This window comes from Phocoena phocoena, chromosome 12 (genome assembly GCF_963924675.1).
Source record: "Phocoena phocoena chromosome 12, mPhoPho1.1, whole genome shotgun sequence".
NCBI lineage: Eukaryota > Metazoa > Chordata > Mammalia > Artiodactyla > Phocoenidae > Phocoena > Phocoena phocoena.
The window spans coordinates 44,499,163-44,523,950 of record NC_089230.1 but is presented as its reverse complement, the minus strand read 5'-3'; positions in this window follow the sequence as shown (position 1 = coordinate 44,523,950).

The window sequence follows — 24,788 nt, the reverse complement described above, 5'->3', positions numbered from 1 at the left end:
TTTTTCATAAAATTTTTTAATCTCTCAGGTTGTTGCTGTTGTCTATTTTCAGGAATTAATAAAACAAAAAGTAACTCTGTCTTAATCTTAAAAATATATTAATGAGTAAATTTTTGTAAGTTAATGTTATATACATGAAAAGATGTAATGTAAATCTTTTTCTTATGACATATATGTAAGATAATGGACTAAAATATTTTATAAAAAAAAACTGCTGTATATAAAACAATTCAACCTTTGGTAAAGTAAAAAAATATTGATATTCACCAATATGCAAAAGGTTTTATATACTCTGTTCTTTCTATATTTGCATTAGTTTACTTAAGCACATTTATTGTAATAAAAAAAGGAAATAAATTGTACTATATAACTTTAATAGTTTGAAACTACCAAAAATCTAACAATTGGGAAATCTAAATAACTTGGATTTTGTGGTAAATGCATTAGAAGAACAAATTCCCCGCATTTCATCCATAAGAACTTTAGTGTTTATTAGTATAAATTGATAGCTTTTGAAATATATTTAATAATTTTGACCTACAGTTATTATGAAGACCCTTAAAACTGTGAATTTTTTCTTTGTATCACGGAAGTCAAAAGTTTTGGTCTCATAGGAAAGAAAGACTTATAATGTTTGCCACTGCAGAACAATGATGAACTATAAAGGTCCAAAGCAAATTATGTTAGAAGCAAACTAAGAAATCCATTCAGAAGACTATTATTAGTTTAGCAACTGTAAATGTGAACTGCTTGGTTTGCATTTTACAAAAAATATCATTCTATCATTTACAGAGGTCATTATGTTCTTTATAACAGACTGGTGTGCAAGATTACTAGATAGTCTTACCAGCCTTCAATCTAAAAGGATTTATTCCTGTTAAGAGAAAGCAAATCCCACTAGTAATTCACACTCTAAGAACTTTATAATCTAAATATACCAAGACTTCCTATCTACAGCTAGAAAGTGGCATACGATTTTCTGCATCTCCTGGATTCCCAGGAGAATACTGCACAGCAATATATTGTGTGCAATTATTTATCAGTGGCCCTTTCTGTTTACGTGCCCCAGTGTCTGCTTTTCCTCCCCCAAAAAAGTTGTTCATTATTTCCATAGAATGGCATCGCCTTTGCTGAACAGCAGACTCAGAGCTGTAAGAAGTCTATTTCTGCATGCTTTCTTGCTTAAGGTGTATGTTTCTTTTTGTGTCCTACACTCATCCCCATCATCTCCTTCAGATTATTGTTATTAGTGGATCTAAAAACCAAGATTAAAAAGGAACATCTTATAAATCAGCTTTAAGTCTATTATCCTCCGCCTAACTGACAGAAATGGAATAAAGCAAGCCAAGTCAAAAGGTGTGTGTGTGTGTTAAAAATTACGTTGCATTCTGAGGGTTGTCTTTTGGTCTTGTTTATGGTTTCCTTTGCTGTGCAAAAGCTTTTAAGTTTCATTAGGTCCCATTTGTTTATTTTTGTTTTTATTTCCATTTCTCTAGGAGGTGGGTCAAAAAGGATCTTGCTGTCATTTATGTCATAGAGTGTTCTGCCTATGTTTTCCTCTAAGAGTTTGATAGTGTCTGGCCTTACATTTAGGTCTTTAATCCATTTTGAGCTTATTTTTGTGTATGGTGTTAGGGAGTGATCTAATCTCATACTTTTACATGTACCTGTCCAGTTTTCCCAGCACTACTTATTGAAGAGGCTGTCCTTTCTCCACTGTACATTCCTGTCTCCTTTATCAATGATAAGGTGACCATATGTGCGCAGGTTTATCTCTGGGCTTTCTATCCTGTTCCATTGATCTATCTTTCTGTTTTTGTGCCAGTACCATACTGTCAGAATGGGAGAAAATATGTGCAAATGAAGCAACTGACAAAGGATTAATTTCCAAAATTTACAAGCAGCTCATGCAGCTCAATAACAAAGAAACAAACAACCCAATCCAAAAATGGGCAGAAGACCTAAACAGACATTACTCCAAAGAAGATATACAGACTGCCAACAAACACATAAAAGAATGCTCAACATCATTAATCATTAGAGAAATGCAAATCAAAACTACAATGAGATATCATCTCACACCAGTCAGAATGGCCATCATCAAAAAATCTAGAAACAATAAATGCTGGAGAGGGTGTGGAGAAAAGGGAACACTCTTGCACTGCTGGTGGGAATGTGAATTGGTACAGCCATTATGGAGAACAGTATGGAGGTTCCTTAAAAAAGTACAAATAGAACTACCATATGACCCAGCAATCCCACTACTGGGCATATACCCTGAGAAAACCATAATTCAAAAAGAGTCATGTACCAAAATGTTCATTGCAGCTCTATTTACAATAGCCTGGAGATGGAAACAACCTAAGTGTCCATCATCGGATGAATGGATAAAGAAGATGTGGCACATATATACAATGGAATATTACTCAGCCATAAAAAGAAACATAATTGAGCTATTTGTAATGAGGTGGATAGACTTAGAGTCTGTCATACAGAGTGAAGTAAGTCAGAAAGAGAAAGACAAATACCGTATGCTAACACATATATATGGAATTTAAGAAAAAAAAATGTCATGAAGAACCTAGGGCTAAGAGAGGAATAAAGACACAGACCTACTAGAGAACGGACTTGAGGATATGGGGAGGGAGAAGGGTAAGCTGTGACAAAGCGAAAGAGAGGCATGGACATATATACACTACCAAACGTAAGGTAGATAGCTAGTGGGAAGCAGCCGCATAGCACAGGGAGATCAGCTCGGTGCTTTGTGACCGCCTGGAGGGGTGGGATAGGGAGGGTGGAAGGGAGGGAGACACAAGAGAGAAGAGATATGGGAACATATGTATATGTATAACTGATTCACTTTGTTATAAAGCAGAAACTAACACACCATTGTAAAGCAATTATACCCCAATAAAGATGTTTAAAAAAATTACATTGCAGATAAACATCATAGGAATATGTAAATCAATTCTGACTGTTTTGAATTCAAAATGACTAATGCTTTTAGAAGCTTCAGTAAGAATCCAAGAGGTGACTATATGCTAAATAGTATTCTGATGTGGCCTACATCAAATTCAAAACATATAATTATCACAAGTGTATGATAAAGTTAACACTCCTGGGAGATTTATACTATAACTAATGACAAAGAAACATGATATTTTGGTTGCTGTCAAAAAAGGTATGCTAGTGAGAATTTTAAAAAGCCCATAAAATTATGACATTATAGTTGAGTTCAAAGCAGCTTTAACAGTAAAATCATGTTTTCCTCCAGTTTCTATTTCAACATTTGGTATAACTTACATTGAAAATATTTCTAGTGAAGCTATTCTCTCTAGAGCTATTTTAACACATTGATCTCCTAATTTTCTTTTCTGACTGAATGCTGACTAATGACAGGTAACCTGCCATTACAATAGATTGGGGAAAAATGCATTGTGGGAATCAGGTTTAGGATATTGAGGAGGTATCACTGCTTTTAGGGCAGAGCTTGTCCAAGTACATACAATCCATTCAAAGGCAGCCGGCCTGGAAATATCGTGTCCTTGTTTATGGATCATGCTATGTAGTTGTACTGATTCATAATGGAGCTACAGCCTTTTTCTTCTGACAGTTTAAGCACATAAAAGAAAACTAAAACTGCTGTGTGAAGACCTCCCTTATAAATGGCTTCACATTAAGACTTCCTATCTACAGATTCAACATTAAGAGCCGCAACAGGTCTGATATCTGGAAAAGTAAAACTTTCCCTTGGTATAACAAAAGGGGTTGCAAAGAAGAGGAAGCAAATTAACCTTATAAATAAAAGTATGGTGAGTTATTTTTAAGTAAAATTAAAATTTTATAAAATCTGCATGGTAATGTTACAGAATGCACAAATATGTCTTTATCTCCATACTAAAAATCAAAACATGATCACCTATACATTGTCACATGCTTTCCACAAAAATGCCATCAGCACATTGACTAGAATGTACAAGATCCCTGGAAAGAATGAGTGCTTTTTTCACTGCAGCCTGTAAACCCAACTTGTAATAAGAGACAACACACACTAAAAGCTTTATCAAAAAGGGGGAAATAGCATTTAGAGAAGCAAAACGTCATTTTGAGGTTTTCCAGGTACCATAATTATAGGTTTTCTTACCACTGAATATTCATGACACCTCATAAAACTAATGATAAACATAAAAATTGACGTGAATGTTTGACTAATCTGCTCTTATTTGTCTGGAAGAGCTGTTGTAATTGCCTGGTTTGTAAATTAAACATCTGCTATGGGAATAAACAAAAACATAAATGAGCATATTTAAATAAATTGAATTCGCTCTGGTTCCATAAATTTTATTACGTGGGCTCATCAACTTTATTACACCTGAGGGCAGCATTGCCGCCAGTCAGTGCATTTTTAGGTGTCCTATTTGTAAGAATAAATGCTTTCGTTTTCTAATAAAATGCAGATATCATTTTGATTATTTTTAAAGGAGTGTTTCAATAGCAGAGTTGAACTGTTTGAAGCCGTTCACCATATTGGTTGAACATGAACTGGAGTTCCATCACTGCACTCCTTGAGGGTTTCAGCAGACCATTCAAATCATCTCTATTTCACAGCAGCACATGTCAAACAAGATAACCATCATTTTGCTTTAGCAAAATTAATCTGTCTGATGGCTGCCATAGCCATATTTGTTAAATTTCTAAGTCATAAAGATGAAACATATTGCAGAACAACTAACCAGATCAAGGACCACAATGAAAGAAACCAAGGAGTGGGCTTGATAAAATGTGGGAGTCACACCTTTGATGTAATTACATATATATTTTTTTCTTCTGTAGCTAATTCCTTGAGGCTGCAGAGTACTAAAGTAATTCACATCAATATTTCAATTTTCTGTAGAGATTGCCAAGGTAAATTACGTATTTCAAGCAACAGACAAGTAAATAATGGATGGAGAAAATACTTTGCTGGTGCAGATAATAAACTCAATATTAGGGTGGCTGCCTGTAAGAGAAAAATGATGTATAAGACAAAATATGAAATGACTCAGAAATCTCTGACTTCCAGTATTTATAAGGCACATTTCATGTTATTCTGAGAAGCTACAAATGACAACAAAAAGCACAGTGTAAAATGATTCCACTTAAACTTTTGTATAACAATTATGTAAAGATGTTGACATAGTAGATTCCATTTTTAAAAGAAATACAAAATTTCCAGTTAGCAGGGAAGCCCAGAACTTCACATTTACTTCCCTTGAAATCACAGGTGTTGACCTAGAGGCTTGGTACCTGTATCCCTGAGAAGCTGTGCCTTTCCTGGCCCCTAATTTTCCCTTGAGAAAGAAGCTATTCCATCAGAAACTCTGTAAGCTTCAGGAGGCCTGTGGAAGCCAGAGAGCTTGACTGCAATTTGCCAGAAACTTCAATTACTAAACATGTTTCACTGAGGACTTCTCATTTCTAAGCTTCTCTTATAAATTGAGAAAGACTTTTTCAGTCAAGCAGTTAACAACAGGATTCTAAACAACATTCCAGTCCAGTGATTCAGAGACTGAACCACTCAATCATCTGAAACATAAGTATAAGGTGAAAGAGAAAATCATCAAGATTTGCTCAGAAAAACAGAAGCAAAGACAAACTATGGGCTCATGCCCACAGTTTCTTATTAGATCAAAGTGGATTGGATAGTTGTGTCACCAACACAGAACCTTTAAAAATCTGTATCACACCCAGCTGGAGAGAACATGCAAGAAATACCAACCCCAACTTTCTTGCTGTTCAAGAAGCTTTGATTTAATAGTGACAATAACCTTAAAGAGGAAATTCATCTTGTCCACTAGATATGCTTTTAACAGTATCCGAAATAGTTATCACTTAATTTTATGTTTTATGGTATTAGTAGCAATTAGGAACTAGTAGTTTCCATTATAATTAGTGGGAAAAATAAACTTTCAGTTTCTTACAGTGTTTTTAGTAGGATATCAGACTTTCAAATACAGATTTAAGTCTCGCTCCTATAAATATATTTTGAGAGGTAGAAAAAAGTAGCATTTCCTCTCACTTCCCCCCCAAAAAAGATTATTTGATTTCAATCTTATAGCTAACAAACTGCATATTGAAAAATGTATTCTCTATTGTCTTTTGAGCACTAGCTAGAATCCATTTATTTTTTAACTATAGTCATTTGATAGTACATTTATTGGGTATTTTGGCAAACTCTTAAAACTTTAATACATGCCAAAGTTTAGATTTATTTTTTTATATGGAATTGAATATAGCTTAAAATATTATGCTCTATCTAAGGTGCTATGATACTGACACTATTTTATTCTTTGGAGAGAATACAAATTTAAGCAATTTTATGGCTGTAGGTCATCTTCACTAGGCTGTTCTGATCATTTAAGTATGAGAGTTTTTTGCTCAATACAAAATATATGAAATTTGTTGACTGTTCAATAATTATTTTTGAGTTTATTTTGTGCAAGGCACCATACCAGGAAGTGTGAATAAAGCAGTGAAAGTGAAAGATGAGGCCTTTGCCCTCCTGGGGCTCACCTTCATAAGAGGAAGATCTATATAAACAATAGATTCCAATCATGTCATTATACTTATGAGGAGTGCTCTGAAAGAATAGGGCTTCTTAATCTTTAATGAGCATTTGAATCATTTGGGAATCTTATTAAAATGCAGATTCTGGTACAGTTTACCTGGGACAGAGGCCTGAGGTTCTGTATTTCCAGCAAACTTCCAAGTGGTGCCAATGCTGTAGGCTGGATTTAATTGACAAATGGAGAGGGATGGAGAATAGTTCATAAGAGGGAATTACAAGCCTGAAGGCCCTGGTGGGAGAGGATCATTTTGCTCTGCAGGACCTGCAAGACCAGCTTGACTCTTAACAAAGTTGAGGATAGAGAGTAAGGGTTGACACCAATGACACTGGCAGTGGTCAAACCACTATAAGGGGATGAGGACGGAATGTGGAAGAAGAGTGGTGAGAGCCTGAAAGTAAGGGATTAGGAAAAGGTTTGAGAAAAGGGGAGTTTTGAGGTTACAGGTGTTAAAAGATAAACTGAAGCATATTAAAAAATTTTGAGTTTATTTGAGCAAAAATCAATTTGAATCGGGCAACGTCCAGTCTAGCAGATAGAAAGGAACTGAAGGAACTGTACAAAATGAAAGAATTACAAGCAAAAGGGAGCAGGCACAAGGAAATTATACTATGCAAAAATGTGAGCTGGTTACTGCAAGGTTAGCTTCCTTTAGGGGCTGGCAGGGGTCTATCAGGCAGATTATCTAACTAATACTGATTAGGCAATTGCTGATTGACCGGTTTAAGATTCTACTTTAGGGACAGCCAGAGCTAATTAAATTAAGTCTCAGTTTGTTGACATGGGGCATAACATAAACAACTCTGTTTTGAGCCTGTTGTCTTGTTTTTAACACAGGCAATGAAGTTTGCAGAAGAGAGAAATGCTGTAGAGAGCCAGAGTTTCAGAAAAGTTATTCGGGGTAACCTTAAGGGTCAACAGGCAGAGTGGAGCCTGAAAAGTTGAAGAATAGCTCTAGGAATTCCTGGAGGGTGACGTTAGAAGTAGGAGAGACAGGCCAGAGGCACAAGCAGGTGGAACTCCAAATGCCCTGATGAGGTCACACTGGGCAGCAGCAGAAGGAACCAGATTTAAAATGATCATTTCCAAGCTTTAAGTCTGGGACTGTTCTCTGTACTAACGAATGACTGAAACCATGTTTGGTGGTCACGAATGAGGGCTTTGAATCCTCTTGCAGGATTCAAGGTCTATCTCAGAATCCTTATGGCCCTGTGAACATGGCAATATACTTTTCCTCTCTGTTCACCAGTTTCATCATCTCTAAAAAGAGATAATATAAGTATCAATTTCATAGAATTGTTGTGAAGATCAAATGCGGTAACAAATTTAAAGGGTTTCCTGGTACATAATATCAATAAAAAGTCAATAAATGTTGACCATTATTTGTGTTCTTGCACAAACCACATAATCTTGACTTTAATTTTCTGAGGACGTTGAAATGGGTTATATCTAACAAGTTCCGTAATTTAAAGATCTATGATTTTATCATTAAAAGAACATTTAAATATGTAAATAGAATTATTCAGCTTCCTATTCCAAAGTTCTTTCCCAGATGTCTTTTTCAGACATTAAAAGAGAATTCCTTTTAAGTAGCTCTGTACTTTGTTCTTCCAACTCAACCTCTGAACTTTCTGAAATGACCACCAAAATCCACTTACCTATGGTTTTTAGGACAGGCTAACTATATACATATTTTGAAATGTTTCAATGATTATTTAAGTAAGGCATGACAGACAGTAACCTGTACTGTATCAGTTATCACTTTTTCAGAAATGTAGTGTTTTCAGAAGTGTATGTAGATAAAAGATAGGTATCAATATCTTTATAGATAGTATATAGATATTGATATATCTATCCATCTGTCTACCAGATAGATGGATATATCAATGGAAGACCTTAGTCTCACACAAACAAGAACTCATTTCACGGTTAAAATTACTTGGAAATTTTAAACAGGTTTGAACAAATAAAGTTTCTTAAGCTATATAAAAGTTTGTCTATAAATCTATATATATCCATACAGGTATACATTGAATTATAGGCACTCGATGATTTAGCACTTGTGAAGGTCAAACATATAATTCAAAAATGCAAATTTAGGACTTATTAATCAGAACAGATATTATTTCAAGGAAGAGAAACTGATTTAAATTTGTTCAAGGCAGGAGGGAGGAGGAGGGATGGTCCTGTAAGATTATAAATATCTTAGAACACACAAAAATGTTTAAAAAATTTCAAGGGTAAAACAAAACAAGCCAAACAAACAGAATTCTGGAAGTGTATGAACCAAGTTGTCAACAGCAGTGGTTCCAAAAAGATATTCCCTAATGAAATAACTCAGGATATGGTATCTCATGGTTCAAACTACCAAAAGAATGAATCAGATAGATCATCATTTTGAAATGTATAGAAATATCGAATCACTCTGTTGTATAACAGGAAGTAACATAGTGTTGTAGGTCAGGTATACTTCAAAAACAAACAAACTCATAGAAAAAGAGGTCAGATTTGTTGTTCCCAGAGGCAGGGGCAGGTGGGGGGAGGGGGAACGGTTGAAGGCAGTCAAAGGTATAAACTTCCAGTTATATGATGAAGAAGCACTAGGGATGTCATGTACCACGTGATGACCGTAATGAACCCTGCTGTGTGTTATAGGTGAAAGTTGTCAAGAGAGTAAACCCTAAGCATTCCATGGTTGGGCCAAAAATTTTGTTTGGGTCTTTCCGTAAGAGCTTGTGAAAACCCGAACAAACTTTTTGGCCAATCCAATGGTTATGAGGAAAAATATTTTTCTGTTTATTTTTTTATCTATATGAGATGATGGATGTTTACTAAACTTATTGTGATAATCATTTCATAATATATGTAAATCATTATGCTGTATACCTTAAACTTATCTGGCTATAAATCAATTATATCTCAATAAAGTTGGAAGAAAAAAAGAATGAATCAAATATAATTGGTTTATTCCAGTCTATGAGTTGGTTCACCTTTGGTCTAATGTCCAGTTCTGGTCCAAATGCTACGCCCAGAAGTATCAAAGTCACATGATGCTATCAATGATGAGAAGGACATTCTCTGACAAAGGAGTCTGAGGAGGTAAGCAATTGTCAGCTTCTTTAATATACTAATATTTAGTAACTTAGTAATTGTGAGATATATATATGCTTTTGTAATCTGCACTGGTAATTATTTAGCAATCAACAATCATTTTTAACCTCTTCAATGATTCTATGTCAATAATTTTGTACAAATTTATATTGTTATTAAATTCATTTTTGTTTAAATACTTGGAGAAGTATTTTTTTCCATGACTGATACACTCCTCTCATGATGAAGATAGCCAGCAGAACTCAAAAAACAAAATGAAGGGCTTCCCTGGTGGTGCAGTGGTTGAGAGTCCGCCTGCCGATGCAGGGGACACGGGTTCGTGCCCCAGTCCGGGAAGATCCCACATGCCGCGGAGCGGCTGGGCCCATGAGCCATGGCCACTGAGCCTGCGCGTCCGGAGCCTATGCTCCGCAACGGGAGAGGCCACAACAGTGAGAGACCCGCGTACCAGGAAAAAAAAAAAAAAAAAAAAATGAAATGAAGAAAATTATTATCACTTAACAACTTGATAAAGTATTTTGACAATTGACCAATTTGGTCATATAAGTTTAATAAAGGTGAAGAATTCTATTTTTAAAAACTGCTATATCTTTGATGTGTAGATACATATAGTATGCATTCATATTTTTTTAATGAGTTAGTTATCTAAAAGACATTGACTAAAATTTACATGCAATATAGAGTTAAGTGGCAACCATCCAAAAGATGGTTATTGAAAGCTTAATATTACCAGCACAAAGAAGGCATTAGAGATGTTAATCTCCCAAAGTAGTTGCTATGACAGATTTCTGAAACTACTACCAGAACTAGAAGTGCTTCAGAGAATTAAAGATATTGAAAAGGTTATCATCTATAGTTCTCATGCTTCATCAAGAAAGAATTCATACTAATTAGGATATTTTGTTTATGCAAATAATTTTATCTACATGACTGTTTGTTAGCATTGATTATTATACTCAATGTGCTTTGTTAATTACTTTTGTAAATTTCTCACCTATACAAAGCTTGCAATAGCACAATACATCCAGTTTTGTGAGAGCTGACAGTAGGCCACTAGCAATAAAACTTTACATGAATATCATGTTTTAAATGACAAACAGATCCAGCAAAAAATACTAACATAAACTCTCTAGAAAAAAAGAAGCATGCACTTTTTTCAAGGTGAGGTTGACTTTCTTTTGGTCTTTTTTATAGTCTATCAGCAAACTATATCACAAATGCGTAGCCATAAAACAACAGTGTACTTAAATACCACCTCCCCACATACATCCATACCCCCCAACACACACACAGACTTCAATAGAATCCAACAGTTTCATTAAAAAAATAAAACATGAAATGATTTTTAAACTTCTTTTATCAAGTTATCTTTTGTTATTTTAACATCATTGCCCATGATTTATAGGTGCTCATCCTATAAAAATACAACTTGCATCCGATACCATGCTTTAAAATCAAAATGCAAAATCCTAGAATTAAATTTTACAATTTAGAATTTGAGGAGAACTTAGAGGCACTGTAACCCAATGTCCTCAACTAAGGCATGAATAACCTTCAAAATGTCTTTTTCAGTAACTAGTAAATTATTGTACAGGCAGTACTTTCCAATAGTGGACACTTCTATTTATTGGAAAATTCTTTTTGATTGTGAAAGTAAAATCATCTTCCAGGAATTTCCACTTATTGATCCTAGTTTAGCACTTGAGCATAAATCAACCTCTTCTTTGCTCCATTTGAGAGCCTTCCTAACTCTTGAAGAGGTACTTCATTTTTCTCCTTTAGTCACATGTCCTTGCAGTCCTAATATATTCCACTGAATCTTCTACGACACGATCCATGACAGGATTTTTAGATTTTTTTCCATCGCTTCTGTCTTAAAGGACAAAATATTCATGATCAAGATTACCACAAATGCTTCGGACGCTGTGCCCTCTTGAATCTCAGAGGTTTTTAAGCATAATATGCTTACACAGGGTTGGTTAATCATTAGATTGTTTCTTCAGAGCAGAAACCATTTGTCTTAGTCAACTCGGGCTGCTATAACAAAATTCCATAGACTGGGTGCCTTAAAGAGAAACATTTACTTATCATAGTTCTGGAAGCTGAAAATTCCAAGATCAAGGTGCCAGCAGATTCTGTTCTCGATGAGGGGCCTCCTCCTGGCTTGCAGATGGCTGGCATCTCTCTGTGCACTCACATGGCCTTTCCTTGGTGCACATGTGCAGAGATAGCTCTCCTGTCTCCTCACCTTCTTATAAGGGCACTACCTCCATAAGGGCACCACCTTTACGACTTAATCTAAACCTAATTGCCTCCCAAAGGCCCCACCCCCAAATACCATCATAATGGGAATTAGGGCTTTAGCATATAAATTTGAGGGGGCTGGAACACAAACATTCAGCCCATATCATCATTCCTATGTTGGTCTTCATATGGCTAAAGTGGAGTCTGGCACAAATAGATACTCAATAATGGAATGAAGTTTCATAATTTATATTGTCAATAAGTTTTCTTAGCTGTGACTACTTAAAGATAAGGACTATATCTTAAATGGATCATTTCCTAGAATATTGTGATAACTCCTTAAACAAACCATCAAGCTGCTTGTCAAGCATCATTGAAGGAAAAAAATAACTTTTAAAGATGAGATCTCCATAATTACAGGTAAAGGGTCAGAATTTAATCATCTCTCTTAGTTCTATTACAGTTGAAACCTGGGGTAAGTCTGTAGTTCATGCATAAAAGTCTTTTTTTAATGTAAACTAACTTCTTTATGAACAAAAATATAAGGACAGAGCAGCTCTCCAGACATTGCTGGTTTTTCACCATACCAACATAGATTATTGCTCAGTCCCATCATTAATTAAATTGGGTAGTCTCTGTGAAATCAATGAACAGTCTATTATTTTTTTCTACAGGGAGGATGGGTTCAAGTTCTCAGTGAAGAACCATTTTTTATCATTTAGATTAAAAACAAAAATATTTAAAACTTGCTTCTTCTCTGGGAAATTGCTTAAGTCATTTTTCTGTTTCCATATTGATTCTTGGCTATTAACACTATTTTTCAATTCAGTACCTGTAAGGATATATTAATGGTAGTCCTCTACAAAAGGAATTCTCTAAAGGGGAACAAGGAAGGAGTAAACTGATATATGTGGTTTGCAAAGCCTCTCTAAGTGATTCTAACAAATAACTTTTCAGCACCTTCACCCAAGCTGAAGCCCTACACAGAATCATTGGATTTCAAACTGAAAAGCATTCTGTTCCCACGTTAAACTCTATAACCCTAAAGAGAGCCAAAACATTATTCTCATTGTTATTGTTTTGGCCAGGAAAGACAGGTATACATCAAATTATTAGGCCAATGAAAGTAAAATTCAGTAAGTCATATACATTGATAGAAAGAAAGCATGCTAGTAACCAACAGGTATTAAATGAGAAATAGAGTAATCAGTGAAAACAAGCCATAAAAACTTGGTGTGCTGAAAAGTCTTTGCCTCTAAAATTGAACTTTAAAATAGAGTGTGCATGCACTGAACTATGATCAATGCTTTCATGGCAAATGCCATCATCTGAGTACACAATTATAATCATCCGTCTTTATCAGGTCTGAGCAAGTGTTACTGTTTTCAGTGCTTCCCAAAAGTGTGGTAGAAACAGCTTTTTGTTTAAAATTAAGAGATTTGTAATAACCCTAGAAAACTTACCATTTGCAACAGTATTGGCATTTTCTGTCAAGCCATGGAAAACTGATTTAAGATTTTTTTTCTGGGAAGTATTGCAGACTTGAAGGAAGGGTATTTTTTCTCTTAGCTAGTCTCATAAGGAATGCCTTAATCGTTAGGAAACCCATTTAGAATCTTTTACTTCCAAGTTCCTGAAAACAGCCATGGTTTTATATTGAAAACCTTCTAGGGCAGCCTTTATTTTATGAGAGGAAAATAATAAATAATGCCCTTATGCTAGATGCTGGAGAATGAGATAGAATGAAGTTCAACAGAATTTTTTCTGAGACAGGAGTGAAGAAATTACGCAGACTTTATTGTCCTGTACAATTTGGAACCCTACAAATGTAACCACTTGAACAAGTGTCATAACAAAACCGAAGGTCATTTAGGTTTCATGAAAGGTAAACAAAATATAAACTGAAATTGAATGCTGCTTCTTTTTTATAATGAGAATTTTTTTAAGGACATACTTCATTGTCAACAATTTTCCCCAGGACAAATTGACTTAGAAAAAACAAGAATTTCTGCCTTGTCCACAAATCCTGATGGCCTCTCCATTACTGCCTTTGTTACCATTACAGCTGGCCCTATCTTGGCCCTCTTCGAGATAGGCACATCCTTCACTAGCAGGGCTACTACTGCCAGCTGCCATTCTCACCTTAAACTGTTTGATCATCCCTGGTCCCCACTCCCAGAGCCACTGTTTGGGAAGTCACTGCCACTAATTCCTCAGTCCCAGCAACAGCCATTAAATGTAGTATAAATATAGTATAAAAATTATCATTTCTTTCTTTCATACATTCTACATGTCATGACCTTTAACCTTTACAAATTGTGAAATGTTTCTTTTTCATATCGTTATAGCTACTTTATAAAATGGATTTCTTCTTTCTGAAAGAGGATTTATTCATCAGCTAATACCAACCCTTTCTCAAACTAGCTTTACTTTGACCAGACTGTGGGTCAGTAAGAGCCAGACGTCTTGCACTTTACATGACCTCACCCCTAAGACCAAGTGGCCAGTCTCCTTGTCTAAACCCTCTGCTAGGGTTACTGTGCTTAATCCCACCCCTTTCTACCCTGGCCTCAGTCATCTAGTTTCTGCGGAGATTATGAACAGCCTGGAGGCAAGCTACTTAGGTTGGTATTCTACCTCTGTCACTTATTCACTGTGTAAACAGTCCATCTCCTCATTTGGTAAAATGTGACTAAAATAGTTCTCAACCATTAGAATAACACTGAGAATTAAATGAGTTAATACACTGAAAGAAATGAGAACAATCCCAGACATATATTAAATATGTTATACTAATCAGAACAAACACCCACTCCCATGGTAGTTGGAAGGAAATTAATTCCATTGTGGAATGAGGGGTTAAAAGCTCTGAAAAGGTAAGATGAAAGTCACAGTGCTGGCCCTGGCAAAGTGAGAGAGGTGTGGTAGACAGAAGGTCTAATATGAGCTAGCGATATAAAAAAAGAAGCAGCTAACAAAGCGGTCGTAAGTGAAAGTACAAGAACACAGTTTATTAAAACTTGTGAGTTTGTTGATTAATATGGAGTTCAGAATTGCAGCACGTCAGGAATATTTTTTAAAATTCTATATGGGAGTAGAAAAATTAATTACGTTTTGAGAACTAGCTTCTTCAATAAAAATAGGAAGAAATGAAGATAGGTGGCTCAGAAAGCCAAATTTTTGTAGTGGGTTTTATTTAAAATTTTTAACTGTGAAGGGATTCTAGGTTAGTGAGTGATAGGAGAGCAATCTGCAACACGTACACTGAGATATGCAAGAGTAATGGCAGACGGAAAGTGAATTTGCCTTTTCTAAATACATTTTGGGGTCTGTGGATGTCCTTATTTGGTCAGATTATGAAGAGTCATATGATAAGTCTGGATTGATTTATGATGAAAGTATTAAAAGTAAGTAAGTGTAAGTAAAACTTACATGAAGAACATGACAGCAGAATTTTGTCCAAAGTTGAGGGGAGAAAGAAAATAATTATATCTTTTTTTGTAGGCAGGAAATCATGATGGAGTTTTCAGGAAGAGTTGAGGGAAAAGTTGCCTGGAGAAGAGATTGTCAAGCAAAGAGGTAAGTGAAGCATGTTCTGGAAATTCTGGAGAAGGTGTATTGTGCAAAAAAATAAAATAAAAATAAAAATAAAGAATTTCTGGGCTAGAAATTTAGAAAGACATCAAGTTCCCACCAAGGGAGCTGTCTGCATGACTGCCCACAACAAACACCTTCCTGTCATCTGTCAGCACAGGGGCAGTTTCCCTACAGTGGCTCAGCATCACGCCCAGCACACAAATCAGCTGCGGGATCAGTTGTGTAAACGACCCAGGCTAGTTCTAACTGATCTCATTGTTTTAATTTTGCAGTCAGAGTAAGTGAGAGACTGCTATGTTAGGAGCATTTCTCTTTTAGTCTCCCACATATTAGGGGGTGGCAAGATTGGTGTAATCATGCTCAAAAACTGTTGCAAACATGCTGGCAGAAAAGAAGGCTTATTCATTCCTTAGTGTATATATAAGAAACTTTTTATGCACCACCTCAAGTCCATTCAGTCTCATCTCTCTTGCAGCTGCTACTGGGTTGACCAGCTGTGTGTAGGTCCTGACAGACTTCGCGCAGACACAAGCCCAGAGCGCCTTGCTTGACGTCCGCACTGCACAACTCCTCACCTCCAGCCCTGGGGCTTCCCTGCCGATGTTGAGACATGAGCTGCCATGTACGCTCACTCAGTGCCCACTCATGTGCAAACCAGAAACTCAGTGAGGTTAAGACCTTGTAAGGCGAACTTTCAACCAGTAAGATATAGAATCCAGTGAATCGTTTTGTTTTGCTTTGTTTATCCTTTCCCTTCCTTCAGTGAATGGTCCTCAGAAGCAAGCATTTATAAGCCTTTCATTTTTAGAAGACATCAGAAGATTGTCCCAAGATTAGGCAGTAATGGTTCTGGATCCAATTTTAATGTTGGAGGAGGAGGGTGTTTTCCCATCACTAAGCTATTCTCGAACACCAGCTGAGTGTCCTACAATTCAACTCAATTCTGACACTTTCTATAAGAAGATAGCATCAGATTCCATTAGTTAAGGGGTCACTCCTACAAGACTGCTCCTCCCTCACTGCAGCTGCCAGTTCCAAGTCCAGGTTGTCACCTGTGCTTCTGATAGACTGACAATAGATTGGCGGTTCCAAAGAAGCCCTCCTTGGATTTGCTTAATTTGCTAGAGCGGCTCACAGTACTCACAGAAACATTTTACTTACTGGATTTCTGGTTTATTATAAAAGGATATAACTCAGGAACAGCTAGACAGAAGGGGTGCATAGGGCAAGGTATGGGGAAAGGGCACAGAGCTTCCGTGCTCTCTCTGAGTATGCCACTCTCCTCAAATCTTCGTGTGTTCACCAACCTGGAAGGTTTCTGAACGCTCACCTTTTGGGTTTTTATAGGGGCTTCTTTACACAGGCATCGTTGATTAAATCATTGGCCATGGGTGATCAATTCAACCTCTATCCCCTTTCCCCTACCTGGAAGTCAGGGGTGTGCAACTGAAATTTCCAACCCTCTATTCATGGTTGGTTCCCTTGGCAACAAGCTCCCATCCTTAGGTGAAAAGTCACCTCAATAACACAAACCCAGTTGTGGTGAAAAGGGGCTTGTTATGAAAAACAAGACACCCATTTCAACTTTATGGCTCTGAAGCAACTTAAGAACAGAAGTCAAGAGACCAAATAGTACAAAAAAGATAGTCCCATAGCTCTAGTTGCTCAGAAAATTCCAAGGGTCTTGGGATCTGTGTGCCAGGAATTGTGAACAAACACCAAATATATATGAGAAATATATTTTAGTCATCTGAAAAAATATATATATTTCTCATAAGTCACAAGACCACCAATTGGTCACACTTGACACTAGGTTGCAGCCAGATGATTATTTCTTAATTGAAGTAGAGTTGGTTTAAAATATAATATTATTTTGGGGTGTATAAGATGATTCAATATTTTTATAGATTATACTCCGTTTAATATTATAAAATACTGACTATATTCCCTGTAGTGTTCAATATATCCTTGTAGCTTATTTATTTTGTTCATAGTAGTTTGTGCCTCATAATCCCCTACTCTTATCTTGCTCCTCCCCCTTTCTCTCTCCCCACTGGTAACCACTAGTTTTTTGTTTTTTTTTTAATTTTTAATTTTTTTAAACATCTTTATTAGAGTATAATTGCTTTACAATGGTGTGTCAGTTTCTGCTTTATAACAAAGTGAATCAGTTATACATATATGTATGTCCCCATATCTCTTCCCTCTCGCGTCTCCCTCCCTCTCGCCTCCCTATCCCACCCCTCTAGGTGGTCACAAAGCACGAAGCTGATCTCCCTGTGCTATGTGGCTGCTTCCCACTAGCTATCTATTTTACTTTTGGTAGTGTATATATGTACATGCCACTCTCACTTTGTCCCAGTTTACCCTACCCCCTCCCCATATCCTCAAGTCCATTCTCTAGTAGGTCTGCATCTTTATTCCTGTCTTGCCCCTAGGTTCTTCTGACCATTTTCTTTTTTTTTTTTGATTCCATATATATGTGTTAGCATACGGTATTTGTTTTTCTCTTTCTGACTTACTTCACTCTGTATGACAGTCTATAGGTCCATCCACGACACTACAAATAACTCAGTTTCATTCCTTTTTATGGCTGAGTAATATTCCATGGTATATATGTGCCACATCTTCTTTATCCATTCATCTGTTGTTGGACACTTCGGTTGCTTCCATGTCCTGGCTATGGTAAATAGAGCTGCAGTGAACATTTTGGTACATGACTCTTTTTGAATTATGATTTTCTCAGGGTATATGCCCAGTAGTGGGATTGCTGGGTCGTATGGTAGTTCTATTTTTAGATTTTTAAGGAACCTCCATACTATTCTCCATAGTGGCTGTATCAATTTACATTCCCACCAACAGTGCAAGAGGGTTCCCTTTTCTCCACACCCTCTCCAGCATTTACTGTTTGTAGATTTCTTTTTTTTTTTTGCAGTACGCAGGCCTCTCACTGCTGTGGCCTCTCCCGTTGCGGAGCACAGGCTCCGGATGTGCAGGCTCAGCGGCCATGGCTCACGGGCCCCGCCGCTCCGTGGCATGTAGGATCTTCCCGGACCGGGGCACGAACCCGTGTCCCTTGCATCGGCAGGTGGACTCTCAACCACTGCGCCACCAGGGAAGCCCTGTTTGTAGATTTTTTTGATGATGGCCATTCTGACCGATGTGAGATGATATCTCATTGTAGTTTCGATTTGCATTTTTCTAATGATTAATAATGTTGAGCATTCTTTCATGTGTTTGTTGGCAACCTGTATATCTTCTTTGGAGAAATGTCTATTTAGGTCTTCTGCCCATTTTTGGATTGGGTTGTTTGTTTTTTTGATATTGAGCTGCAAGAGTTGCTTGTATGTTTTAGAGATTAATCCTTTGTCAGTTGCTTTATTTGCAAATATTTTCTCCCATTCTGAGGGTTGTCTTTTGGTCTTGTTTATTGTTCCCTTTGCTGTGCAAAAGCTTTTTAGTTTCATTAGGTCCCATTTGTTTATTTTTGTTTTTATTTCCATTTCTGTAGGAGGTGGGTCAAAAAGGATCTTGCTGTGAATTATGTCATAGAGTGTTCTGCCTAAATTTTCCTCTAAGAGACTAGTTTGTTTCTGTATCTGTGAGTCTGCTTCTGTTTTGTTATATTCACTAGTTTGATTTTTTAGATTCCATATGTAAGTGATAACAAATAGTATTTGTCTTTCTCTGTCTGACTTATTTTACTAAGCATAATACCCCCTAGGTCCATCCATGTTGTTGCAAATAGCAGAAATTCATTCTATGGCTGAGTAATGTTCCATTGTGTATGTGTGTGTTTGTGTGTGTGCATATATACACACACACACATACCACATCTTCTTTATCCATTCATCTGTTGATGGATACTTAGGTTGCTTCCATATTTTGGCTTTGTAAATAATGCTACTAGGAGCATTGGAGTGCACTTATCTTTTTGAATTAATGTTTTCACTTTCTTTGGATATATACCCAGGAGTGGAATTGCTGGATCAAATCATAGTTCTATTTTTAGTTTTCTGAGGATATTTCATATTATTTTCCATCGTGACTCCACCAATTTACATTCCTACCAACAGAATATAGGGTTCCCTTTTCTCCACTTCCTTGCCAACATTTGTTATTTGTAGACATTTTGATGATAGTCATTCTGACAGATGTGAGGTGATATCTCTTTGTGGTTTTGATTTGCCTTTCCCTGATGATTAGCGAAGTTGAGAATCTTTTCACATGCCTGTTAGCCATCTGTATATTTTCTTTTGAAAAATGTCTATTCAGGTCTTCTGTCCATTTTTAAAATCATGTTGTTTGTTTTTTGATATTGAGTTGTATGAGCTGTTTAGATGTTTTGGATATTAACCCGTCATCGGTCATATCATTTGCAAATATTTTCTCCTGCTCAGTAGATTGTCTTTTTGTTTTGATGATGGTTTATTTGCTGTGAAAAAGCTTTTAATTTGAATTAGGTTCAATTTGTTTATTTTTGCTTTTGTTTCCTTTGCCTTAGGAGACAGATCCAAAAAAATATTGCTGCAATTTATGTCAAAGAGTCTTCTGCCCATGTTTTCTTCCAGGACTTTTATGGTTTCTAGTCTTATATTTAGGTCTTTAATCCATTTTGAGTTTATTTTTGTATATGGTGTGAGAAAATGTTCTAATTTCATTCTTTTCCATGTAGCTGTCCACTTTTCCTAGCACCACTTATTGAACAGAATTTTTCTCCATTGTATACTCTTATGTCTTTCTGTGCCAGTATCATGTTGTTTTGATTACTGTAGATTTGCAGTATACTCTAAAGTCAGGGAGCATGATACCTCCAGCTTTGCTCTTTTTTCTCAAGATTGCATGGGCTATTCAGGTTTCTTTGTGATAGCCAGATTATTAATGTAACTATGTAATTTTGTCTCTCATTCCCTTGCTCACTTGCATTTTCCCTTACTCCTGTTTCCTATGTTTATAGTCCCAAATAAAGTAGCATCATTTAAGTCTTTACCTCAGGCTCTCCTTTTTGGGAATCATGTTAAGGATGTTTGTTACCAAACTGACCCTAAAAAGAAAACCTGAAAAATAGGATTTGGGAACTGTGTCACTCATTTCTTTAATAGTTCTATGGATTCAATTGCTAGTGTGATGGTGATGTCTCCTAGTAAGATAAATGTCTGAAAGAATATTGGAAATAATCATGTCAGTAACGTTTTTAGGTGCCCAATGGTATACAGCATGTCACAGAATCCTCTCTAAAGAAAATTTCAAGTAGTTGCATCTTATTTCTCTAACACTAAGAAAGACCTGCAGCCCCTGGTAAACCTATTTGGATATGAGAGGCAACATACATGAAAAGATATTCTAATTCATTTATTGGTCAACTCAAAGATTCCCAGTTTCAAGTCTGGCCTACAACATGATGAAACTATGCAGCAGGTTTAGGTTACAAAATAAGATGCCCTATGGTCATTCAGAATATGTGATCTAACAGAACCAATGATGCTTAAGATATCTGTAGTAGATAACAAAACTTGTGGACTGTCTTTGTCAATTTCTGATACAAAAGTCACAGTGCAGATCCCTAAGGTCCAGACCCAAGGCCTTACTTACTTCTGAAGTAATCACTCTTCATTTGAAAAAAAACCCTCCCACATGATTTGGGGTTCCAGTACATTTACAAGAAATAGTAGAAATAGAAGGAGAAGTGGCCTAAAGTACAGATACACATGAACCCATGGGCAGTGGTAAATGGCTTAGTTACAGTTAGAGTCTAGAAAGACTCTAGAATATAAGGAACAAGCTAATCTGTAAAAAGGATACGTGGAAGTGATCAGACATTTCCTTTGACCACTCTAGTGTCTGTACTGTGGACATCTGAATGGAGTGACTGTGATGGCAGGGGTTGTGGTTATGCATGTACCAAATTGTGGGTGTCCCCTCTCGCCTAGGCTACTATAGCCACTTTCACTGCACAATGCTTAACCTTCCAGGAGCAGAGACTGGTGTTGAATACTTAGCTAGCACCTATTCACTAAAGAGTACAGTACTCCTTCTATTCTAAAAGATCTCATCAGACATGTATCTTGGATATCTAATTGGCTTCTCCAGCTTAAGTGCTTCCACTTCTAGCAATCTGAAAAAGAGAAAACACTGAGAAAAAATTTTTAAAAAAAGAGTATGGTTTTTCTCCTACAATTTGTTAATATGATTTATCACATTGATTGATTTGTATATATTGAAGTATCCTTGCATTCCTGGGATAAAACTCACTTGATCATGGTGTATGATCTTTTTAATGTGCTGTTGGATTCTGTTTGCTAGTATTTTGTTGAGGATTTTTGCATCTATGTTCATCAGTGATATTGGCCTGTAGTTTTCTTTCTTTGTGACATCTTTGGTTTGGGTATCAGGGTGATGGTGGCCTTGTAGAATGCGTTGGGGAGTGTTCCTCCCTCTGCTGTATTTTGGAAAAGTCTGAGAGGATAGATGTTAGCTCTTCTCTAAATGTTTGATAGAATTTGCCTGTGAAGCCATCTGGACCTGGGCTTTAGTTTGCTGGAAGATTTTTAATCACAGTCTCAATTTCAGTGCTTGTGATTGGTCTGTTTATATTTTCTATTTCTTCCTGGTTCAGTCTCAAAAGGTTGTGCTTTTCTAAGAATTTGTCCATTTCTTCTAGGTTGTCCATTTTATTGGCATATAGTTGCTTGTAGTAATCTCTCATGATCCTTTGTATTTCTGCAGTGTCAGTTGCTACTTCTCCTCTTTCATTTCTAATTCTATTGATTTGAGCCTTCTCCCTTTTTTTCTTGAGGAGTCTGGCTAATGGTTGATCAATTTTATCTTTTCAAAGAACCAGCTTTTAGTTCTTTGCTATTGTTGATATTTGCTATTGTTGCCTTCATTTCTTTTTCATTTATTTCTTCTGATCTGATTTTTATAATTTCTTTCCTTCTGCGAACTTTAGGGGTTTTTTGTTCTTTCTCTAACTGATTTAGGTGTAAGGTTAGGTTGTTTATTTGAGATGTTTCTTGTTTCTTAAGGTAGGATTGTATTGCTATAAACTTCCCTCTTAGAACTGCTTTTGCTGCATCCAATCGGTTTTGGGTCATTGTGTTTTCAATATCATTTGTTTCTAGGTATTTCTGATTTCTTCTTTGATCTCTTCTCTGATCTCTTGGTTATTTAGTAGTGTATTGTATAGCCTCCATGTGTTTGTATTTTTTAGAGATTTTTTTCCTGTAATTGATATCAAGTCTCCAAAACCATATGATCATCTCAATAGAGACAGAAAAATCTTTCAACAAAATTCAACACCCATTTATGATAAAAACCCTCCAGAAAGTAGGCATAGAGGGAACTTACCTCAACATAATAAAGGTGATATATGAGAAACCCACAGCCAACTTTGTTCTCAATGGTGAAAAAATGAAACCATTTCCTCTAAGAACAGGGACAAGACAAGGTGGCCCAGTCTCACCAGTATTATTCAACATACTTTTGGAAGCTTTAGCCACAGAAATCAGAGAAGAAAAGGAATCCAAATTGGAAAAGAAGAAGTAAAGTTGTCACTGTTTGCAGATGACATGATACTATACATAGAGAATCCTAAAGATGCTACCAGAAAACTACTAGAGCTAATCAATGAATCTGGTAAAGTAGCAGGATACAAAATTAACGCACAGAAATCTCTTGCATTCCTATACACTAATGATGAAAAATCTGAAAGGGAAATTAAGGAAACACTCACATTTACCATTTCAACAAAAATAATAAAATACCTAGGAATAAACCTACCTAAGGAGACAAAAGACCTGTATGCAGAAAACTATAAGACACTGATGAAAGAAATTAAAGATGATACAAACAGTTGGAGAGATATACCATGTTCTTGGATTGGAAGAATCAACCCTGTGAAAATGACTACACTACCCAAAGCAATCTACAGGTTCAATGCAATCCCTATCAAACTACCAATGACATTTTTCACAGAACTAGAACAGAAAATTTCACAATTTGTATGGAAACACAAAAGACCCCGAATAGCCAAAGCAATCTTGAGAAAGAAAAATGGAGCTGGAGGAATCAGGCGCCCGTACTTCAGACTATACTACAAAGCTACAGTAATCAAGACAGCATGGTACTGGCACAAAAACAGAAATATAGATCAATGGAACAGGATAGAAAGTCCAGAGATAAGCCCATGCACATATGGTTACCTTATTTTTGATAAAGGAGGCAAGAATATGCAATGAAGAAAAGACAGCCTCTTCAATAAGTGGTGCTGGGAAAACTGGACAGCTACATGTAAAAGAATGAAATTAGAAGATTCCCTAGCACCATACACAAAAATAAACTCAAAATGGATTAAAGACCTAAATTGTAAGGCCAGGCACTATAAAACTCTTAGAGGAAAACATAGGCAGAAAATTCTATGACATAAATCACAGCAAGATCCTTTTTACCCACCTCCTAGAGAAATGGAAATAAAAACAAAAATAAACAAATGGGACCTAATGAAACTTAAAAGCTTTTGCACAGCAAAGAAAACCATAAACAAGATGAAAAGACAACCCTCAGAATGGGAGATAATATTTGCAAATGAAGCAACTGACAAAGGATTAACCTCCAAAACTTACAAGCAGCTCATGCAGCTCAATATTAAAAAGCAAACAACCCAATTAAAAAATGGGCAGAAGACCTAAACAGACATTTCTCCTAAGAAGATATACAGATTGCCAACAAACACATGATAGGATGCAGAACATCACTAACCATTTGAGAAATGCAAATCAAAACTACAATTAGGTATCACCTCACACTGTCTGAGTGGCTATCAACAAAAAATCTACAAACAATAAATGTTGCAGAGGGTGTGGAGAAAAGGGACCCCTCTTGCACTGACGGTGGGAATGTAAATTGATACAGCCACTATGGAGAACAGTATGGAGGTTCCTTAAAAAACTAAGAATAGAACTACCATACGACCCAGCAATCCCACTCCTGGGCATATACCCTGAGGAAACCATAATTCAAAAAGAGACATGTACCACAATGTTCACTGAAGCTCTATTTACAATAGCCAGGACATGGACGCAACCTAAGTGTCCACTGACAGATGAATGGATAAAGAAGATGTGGCACATATGTACAATGGAATATTACTCAGCCATAAAAAGAAAGGAAATTGAGTTATTTGTAATGAGGTCAATGGACCTAGAGTCTGTCATACAGAGTGACGTAAGTCAG